This window comes from Cervus elaphus, chromosome X, assembly GCF_910594005.1.
Source record: "Cervus elaphus chromosome X, mCerEla1.1, whole genome shotgun sequence".
Classification (NCBI taxonomy): Eukaryota; Metazoa; Chordata; class Mammalia; order Artiodactyla; family Cervidae; genus Cervus; species Cervus elaphus.
The window spans coordinates 115,683,600-115,692,760 of record NC_057848.1 but is presented as its reverse complement, the minus strand read 5'-3'; the positions used below and the strand labels follow the sequence as shown (position 1 = coordinate 115,692,760).

Genomic DNA, 9,161 nt, shown 5'->3' with positions numbered 1-9,161 from the left:
TTCTAGTTCTGTGAAAAATATCACTGGTAGTTTGATAGGAATTGCATTCAATCTGTAGATTGCTTTGAGTAGTATAATCATTTTCACAATATTAATTCTTCCAACCCAGGAACATAGTATATCTCTCCATTTGTTTGTGCTAACTTTGGCTTCTTTCATAGGTGTCTTATAATTTTCTGCATACAAGTATTTTGTCTCTTGAGGTAGACTTATTCCTAGGTATTTTACTTTTTGTTCCAATGGTGAATGGGATTGTTTCCTTAGTTTCTCTTTCTGACTTTTTATTTTCAGTGTATAAGACTGCAAAGGATTTTAAACTGATAAGAACAGATACTACACTTGATCTCAGCCCAAAGGCCGAGAAGCATGTATGGATTTTATATTCTGTGACTTTACTATAGTCATTTATTTTTTGTTATTCAGTCACTCAATAGTGTCCAACTCTTTGTGACCCTATGTATTGCAGCACAGCAGATTTCCCTGTCCTTCACAGTCTCCTAGAGTTTGCTTAACCTCATGTCCATTGAATCAGTGATGTCATGCAACCATTTCATCCTCTGTCTTTCCCTTGTCTTCCTGCCGTCAATTTTTCCCAGTATCTGGGTTTCTTCCCATGCGTCAGCTCTTTGCAACACCTAATGAAATTCACTGATCATCTCTAGTAATTTTCTGTGGCATCTTTGGGGTTTTCTGTGTATAATATCATGTCATCTGCAAACAGTGAGAATTTTGCTTCTTATTTTTTTAACCTGGATTCCTTTTCTTTCTTCTTCTTCTCTGATTACCATGGCTAGGACCCACAAAAATACGTTGAATAATAGTGGGGAGGGTGAGCACAATCTTTGTCCTGTTTCTGATCTTAGAGGAAGTGCTTTCAGTTTTTCACCATGGAAAATAATGTTTGCTGTGTGTTTGTCATATATGACCTTTATTATGTTGAGACAGTTTCCTTCTATGCCTACTTTCTGGAGAGTTTTTTTTTTTATCATAAATATGCGCTGAATTTTGTCAAAAGTTTTCTCTGTATCAGTTTATATGATCATATGATTTTTATCTTTCAATTATTAACATGGTGTATGACTGATTTGCATATATTGATTAATCCTTACATCTCTTGGATAAATCCCACTTGATTATGGTGTATGATCCTTTTAATGTGTTGCTGGATTCTGTTTGCTAAAATTTTGTCGAGGATTTTTGCATCTATGTTCTTCAGTGATATTGGCCTGTAATTTACTTTTTCGTGGCATCTTATCTGATTTTCGTATCAGGGATTATGTGGCCATATATAATGTGTTTGGGAGCTTTTTTTCCCTGCAATTTTCTGGAAGAATTTGAGCAAGATAGATGTTAACTCTTTTCTAAACTTTTGGTACAATTTGCCTATTAAGTCATCTGGCACTGGGCTTCTGTTTTTGGAAGACTGACTTATTACAGTTTTGATTTCTGTGCTTGTGATTGATCTGTGCATATTTTGTATTTCTTCCAGGTTCAGTTTTGGAAGATTATACTTTTCTAAGATTTTTCCATTTCTTCCAGGTTACCCATTTTGTTGGCATGTAGTTCTTTAGTCTCTTATGATCCTCTGTATTTCTGTGTTTTTTGTTGTAACTTCTCCTTTTTTCATTTGTAATTTTATTAACTTGGGTCTTTATTTTTCTTGATTTGTCTGGCTGATGCTCTTTAGAGACTAGGAAAAACCTACTAGCACCATGTTCCCTCTACCCATGGCTGCTGACTCCCCTCCATACCTTGGGCTGCCAGGGTCCCCTTGATCCAAGCAGCTGCACCACCTCCATGCCTGGTCTTCACTGGAGCAGACCCAATTTCTCCAGGGAAGCCTCAGGAGCAAACTCCTGTGGATGACCCACATACAGAGGTAGAGATAAAACCACGATTGATCTCCAGGGGCAAAGTGGCTAAGGAAGAGGGTCTAAAACTTTTCTGTTAGCTATGCAAGCTGCAGACTAAATCCACACAATCAACTAGGTAGACTCGGTGTTTATGGAACATATAAAAGGATAATGAGTATTCACATAAAAGAAAAACCCCTAATTCTGGCAACCTTCAAAGCAACTACATGCAGGAGTAGCCCTGGATTAGAATCTGAGCTGCCCCCATAGCTGATCCAGAGAGCAGTCCAGTATTGGAGGGCTTCCTTGGGAGATGGAGGTAATGCTACCACTCATATATATTGTTCTCCTTTTCTCCCACTTTCCCTCTTATTTTTTGTTTCCTTTTTCATATTGCTATCATGTTCCTTCTTTATTATTCCTTTAATTTTTATTTTTTACCTACTTTTCCCATTTTTAAAATGTCTTATTTTTTTTAATAATTTCATTTTTTTCTATATTTAGAGTTTTAGTTGCCCCATTATTTTTTGCTCCTGTTTTTGTCTTTTATCTTTTCCCTTTAATCTATCTTTCTTTCTCTTGGAAAGTGTGCAAGTTTCTTTGGGTAATCTTAGCTATTGAGTGTTGCTTTCATCATTAGACTTGGGGTTTTGTCTTCTGTCCTGTGAGGTCTGTGAAGTCTTAGTGCTACAGTAAGGTGTCAGGTCTGAAACCACAAGATAGGAGACCCGAGTAGGACTTTGGACCACAAGAGGAATCTCGACCTCATGGAACATTAACTGATGAGAGCTCTCCTAATGGCATCCATCTCAATATTAACACCAAGCCCCTCCCAAAGGCCAGAAAGCTCCAGTGCTGGATGCCTCATGACAAACCTCTTACAAAACAGAAACACAGTCCTGCCCATTGGCAAAAAGCCTACCCAAAGCCATATAAAGCCCATAGACACTCCAAAACAGACTACTTGTTCATGTCACTGCCCTTCAGAGAGACAAGATCCAGTGCCATCCACCAGAGCGCAGACAAGTCCTCCAAGTCAGGAAACCTTCACAAGGCACTGGTCCAAACTGACTCCCAGGTGGCATACTCCATAACTAAGAGGAACTACGACTCTCCAGCCTGCAAAAAGGAGATCCCAAACACAGTAAATTAAACAAAGTGAAGAGACAGAGAAACATGTAGCAGGTGAAGGAACATGGTAAAAACCGACAAGACCAAAAAATTGAAGAGGAAATAAGCAGAATACCTGAAAAGAACTCAGAATAATGATAGTAGAGATGAGTCAAAATCTTGGGGGAAAAAATGGAGGTATAGATAAAGTAACAGGAAGTATGGATCAGGAATACACAAGAAATGTTTAACAAAAACATAGAATAATTAAATAATGGGCAATCAGCAATGAACAGCACAATAACTGAGATTAAAAATATGCTAGAGGGAAACAATAGCATACTAATCAAAGCAAAATAATAGATAAGTGAGCTGAAAGATAGAATAGTAGAAATAACTGAAGTAGAGCAGAATAAAGAATAAAGAGAAATGAGGACAATCTCAGAGACCTCTGGGATAACATTAAGGATAACAACATTAGAATTATAGGGGTCCCAGAAGTATAGGACAAAAAGAAAGTGTATGCAAATATATCTGAGGATATTATACTTGAAAACTTCCCTAACTAGGGAAAGGAAATAGCCACGCAAATCCAGTAAGCCCAGAGTCTCCCATAGGAAAAACACAAGACACATATTAATCAAACTAATGAAAATTAAACACAAAGAATAAATATTAAAAGCATCAAGGAGACAGCCCCTTCAATAAATGGTGCTACATGTAAAAGAATGAAATTAGAACACTTCCTAACCATACACAAAGATAAACTCAAAATGGATTAAAGACCTAAATTTAAGACCAGAAACTATAAAACTCCAAGAGGAAAACATAGGCAGAACACTAGATGACATAAAGCAAGATCCTCTATGACCCACCTTCTAGAGTAGAGTAATGGAAATATTTAAAAAAAAAAAGTAAACAAGTGGAACCTAATTAAACTTAAAAGCTTTTGCACAGCAAAGGAAACTATAAGCAAGGTGAAAAGACAACCCTCAGAATGGGAGACAATAATAACCAATGAAACAAATGACAAAGGATTAATTTCTAAAACAAACAAGCAGCTCATACATCTCAATACCAGAAAAGCAAACAACCCAATCAAAAAGTGGAAAAAAGACCTAAACAGATATTTATCCAAAGAAGACATGCAGATGACTAACAAACACATGAAAAGATGCTCAACATCACTCATTATTAGGGAAATGCAAATCAAAATTACAATGAGATACCACCTCATACAGGTCAGAATGGCCATAATTAAAAGGTCTACAAACAATAAATGCTGGAGAGGGTGTGGAGAAAAGGTAATGCTCTTGCACTGTTGGTGGGAATGTAAATTGATACAGCCACTATAGAAGGTGGTGTGGAGATTCCTTAAAATACTAGGAATAAAAGCACCATATGACCCAGCAATCCCACTCCTAGGCGTATAGCCTGAGGAAACCAAAATTGAAAGAGACACATGTATCTCATTGTTCATTGCAGCACTATTTACAATAGCTAGAACATGGAAGCAACCTAGATGTCCATCGGCAGATGAATGGATAAAGAATTGTGGTACATATACACAATGGAATATTACTCAGCCATTAAAAGGAATGCATTTGAGTCAGTTATAATGAAGTGGATGAACCTAGAGCCTATTATACAGAGGGAAATAATCAGAGAAAGAAAGATAAATATCCTTTACTAAGGCATATATATGTAATCTAGAAAAATGGTACTGAAGAATTTACTTACAGCCCAGCAATGGAGAAACAGACGTAGAGAATAGACTTATGGACATGGGGAGAGGGGAGGAGATGGTGAGATGTATGGAGAGAGTAACATGGTAACTTACATTACCATATATAAAATAGATAGCCATTGGGGATTTGCCATATGTCTCAGGAAACTCAAACAGGGGCTCTGTATCAGCCTAGAGGGGTGGGATGGGGAGGGAGGTGGGAGGGATATTTAAAAAGGAGGGGATATATGTATACCTATGGGTGATTCATGTTGAGGTTTGACAGAAAGCAACAAAATTCTGTGAAACAATTATCCTTCAATTTAAAAATAAAGACTTTTTTTTAAAGCAAGGAAAAGCAAAAAATAACATACAAGGAGACTCCCCATAAGGCTAACAGATGATGTTTCAACAGAAACACTGCTGGTCAGAAGGGAGTGGCAAGATGCATTTCAAGTGATGAAAGTAAAAAGCCTACAACCAAATTACTCTAACCAGCAAGGACTTTATTCAGATTCAAAGGAGAAATCAAATGCTTTACAGACAAGCAAAATTTAAGAGAAATCAGCACCACCAAACCAGATTTACAACAAATGCTAAAGGAATTTCTCTGGACAGGAAATATAAGAGAAACAAAAGCAAAACAATAAAGTAAATGGTAAAAGGATTATACATATAAATAATTACTTAAATATAAATGAATTAAATGCTCCAACCAAAAGACATAGATTGACTGAATGGATATAAAAAAAGATCCCTATATATGCTGTCTAAAAGAGACCCACCTCAGACCTAGGGACACACAACACTGAAAGTGCGGGCTGGAAAAATATATTCCATGCAAATGGAAATCAAAAGAAAGTTGGAGTAGTAATATTTATATCAGATAAAATAGACATTAAAATAAAGGTTGTCACAACAGAGAAGGATGGACACTACATGATGATCAAGAATTCAATCCATGGGAGGGGAGGAGCCAAGATGGCGGAGGAGTAGGACGGGGAGACCACTTTCTCTCCTACAAATTCATCAAAAGAATAACTGAATGCAGAGCAAACCTCACAAAACAACTTCTGATCGCTAGCTGAGGTCATCAGGCGCCCAGAAAAGCAGACCATTGTCTTCGAAAGGAGGTAGGACAAAATATAAAAGATAAAAAGTGAGACAAAAGAGCTAAGGACGGAGACCCATCCCGGGAAGGGAGTCTTAGGCGGCCTTGCTTGGGCTAGGGACCGGGCCTGAGTGCCCTGAGGACAATCGGAGGGAGCTTCTGTGAGGTGCCAACTTGAACTGTGGGAGACCAAAAGAGAGAAAATTAACCGGCCGGAACACACTGCCGGCCGTTCGCAGAACAAAGGGACGGAGAAAGTCCCAAGAAGAGGTCGCAGGCTGCGGACCCGCCCAGCCCCGCCGGAGGCAGGAGGCAGGGGGGAGGGGAAGGTCTCGGCGAGACACAGGGCGCAGGCACCCGACCGGCGCGGGCGGGGACTGGGGCTGGGGACGCAGAGGGCGGAAGGCGCGCGCACCCGACTGGCGTCAGCGGAAACTGAGACTGGGTCCGCGGAAGGGAGTGAGTGTGCCACACCTGGGGATAGTGCGCCCATCAAGCCCCTCGCTGCCTGGACCGCTCTGACGGGGAAGGCACAGAGAGCAGGCGCAGCTTTTCCTTCCGCGCTTTTGTGGAACACCCGAGGGCTGGAACCTAGCGCAGCGCGGGGCGCGCTCCATATAGAACAGCCGGGAGCCTGAGCAGCGCAGACGGAGAAAGCAGCGTCAGCCCCTCCCGACAGCGCCAGCCCGCCCCCGCAGGGCCAGCCCCTCCCCGCAGCGTCAGCCCCGCCCCGCAGCGCCAGCCCATCCCCGCAGCGTCAGCCCCTCCCAGCAGCGCAACGGAACTAGCTAACTGAATAAGAGTCCACCTCCGCCCGCCTGTGTCAGGGCGGAAATGAGGCTCTGAAGAGACCGGCAAACAGAAGCCAAATAAACAAAGGGAACCGCTTCAGAAGGGACTGGTGCAACAGATTAAAATCCCTGTAGAAAACAACGACTTCACCGGAAGGGCCCTGTAGATATCGAGAAGTGTAAGCTGGAACGAGGAGCTATCTGAAACTGAGCCGAACCCACACTGACCGCAGCAGCTCCAAAGAAACTCCTAGATATATTTTTACTTTTTTTTTTCTAAGTAAGGAAAAAAAAAATTTTTTTTTCTTTTTATATTTTTTCTTTTTTATTTTTTCTCTTTTATTTTCCTTTAAAATTCCCTATTACTCCCCCATTACTCCTTAACTTTCATTTACATAGATTTTTACGATTTTTTTAATTAGGGGAAAAAAAAATTTTTTTTTCTTTCTTTTTTTTTTTTCTTTTTTTTGTTTTTTTTTCCTTTTTTTTCTTTTTCTTTTTTTTCTTTTTTCTTCTTTTTTTTCCTTTCCATTTTCTCTTTTATTTTCTATTTTTCTTTTTCTCTTATTTCTTTTAAAGTCCTCTAGTACTCCTCTACTACTCTTCATTTTCATTTTCACTACACTATAACCTTACCAAAAAAAAAAAAAAAAAAAAAAAGAGAAGCCCTATCTTTAAACCGAAGATTATTCCCTCCCAATCTTAACTCTCTGTTTTCTACCTCAGAACACCTCTATTTCCTCCTTTCCCCTTCTCTTCCCAATCCAATTCTGTGAATCCTTGTAGGTGACTGGGCTACGGAGAACACTCTGGGAACAGACAGCTGCGTAGATCTGTCTCTCTCCTCTTGAGTCCCCCTTTTTCTCCTCCTGCTCATCTCTATCTCCCTCCTCCCTTTTCTCCTGTTCATGTAACTCTGTGAACCTCTCTGGGTGTCCCTAACAGGGGAGAATCTTTTCACCATTAACCTAGAAGTTTTATTATCAGTGCTGTATAGTTGGAGAAGTCCTGAGACTACAGGAAGAATAAAACTGAAATCCAGAGGCAGGAAACTTAAGCCCAAAACCTGAGAACACCAGAAAACTCCTGACTACATGGAACTTTAAGCAATAAGTGACCGTCCAAAAGCCTCCATACCTACACTGAAACCAACCACCACCCAAGAGCCAGTAAGTTTTAGAGCAAGACATACCACGCAAATTCTCCAGCAACACAGGAACATAGCCCCGAATGTCAACATACAGGCTGCCCAAGGTCACACCTAACACATAGACCCATCTCAAAACTCATTACTGGGCACTCCATTGCTCTCCAAAAAGAAGAAATCAAGTTCCACGCACCAGTACACTGACGCAAGCTTCCCTAACCGGGAAACCTTGACAAGCCAATTGCCTAACCCCACCCACTGGGTAAATCCTCCGCAATAAAAAGGAACCACAGACCTCCAGAATACAGAAAGTCCACTCCAGACACAGCAATCTAAACAAGATGAAAAGGCAAAGAAATACCCAACAGGTAAAGGAACATGAAAAATGCCCACCAAGTCAAACAAAAGAGGAGGAGATAGGGAATCTACCTGAAAAAGAATTTAGAATAATGATAATAAAAATGATCCAAAATCTTGAAAACAAAATGGAGTTACAGATAAATAGCCTGGAGACAAAGATTGAAAAGATACAAGAATTGTTTAATAAAGACCTAGAAGAAATAAAAAAGAGTCAATTAAAAATGAACAATGCAATGAATGAGATCAAAAACACTTTGGAGGGAACCAAGAGTAGAATAAAGGAGGCAGAAGATAGGATAAGTGAGGTAGAAGATAAAATGGTGGAAATAAATGAAGCAGAGAGGAAAAAAGGGAAAAGGATCAAAAGAAATGAGGACAACCTCAGGGACCTCTGGGACAATGTGAAACACCCCAACATTCGAATCATAGGAGTTCCAGAAGAAGAAGACAAAAAGAAAGGCCATGAGAAAATACTCGAGGAGATAATAGCTGAAAACTTCCCTAAAATGGGGAAGGAAATAGCCACTCAAGTCCAAGAAACCCAGAGAGTCCCAAACAGGATAAACCCAAGGCGAAACACCCCAAGACACATATTAATCAAATTAACAAAGATCAAACACAAAGAACAAATATTAAAAGCAACAAGGGAAAAACAACAAATAACACACAAAGGGATTCCCATAAGGATAACAGCTGACCTATCAATAGAAGCCCTCCAGGCCAGAAGGGAATGGCAGGACGTCCTGAAAGTAATGAAAGAGAATAACCTACAACCTAGATTACTGTATCCAGCAAGGATCTCATTCAGATATGAAGGAGAACTCAAAAGCTTTACAGATAAGCAAAAGCTGAGAGAATTCAGCACCACCAAACCAGCTCTTCAACAAATGCTAAAGGATCTTCTCTAGACAGGAAATGCAGAAAGGTTGTATAAACGTGAACCCAAAACAACAAAGTAAATGGCAACGGGACCACACCTATCAATAATTACCCTAAATGTAAATGGGTTGAATGCCCCAACCAAAAGACAAAGATTGGCTGAATGGATACAAAAACAAGACCC

At 40.0% G+C, this 9,161-nt stretch overlaps 1 pseudogene; it reads right to left on the bottom strand.

Moving 5' to 3' along the window:
* Positions 1-246: 246 nt before the first annotated feature.
* Positions 247-369, bottom strand: LOC122690904 (annotated as a pseudogene).
* Between the last annotated feature and the right edge of the window lie 8,792 nt (positions 370-9,161).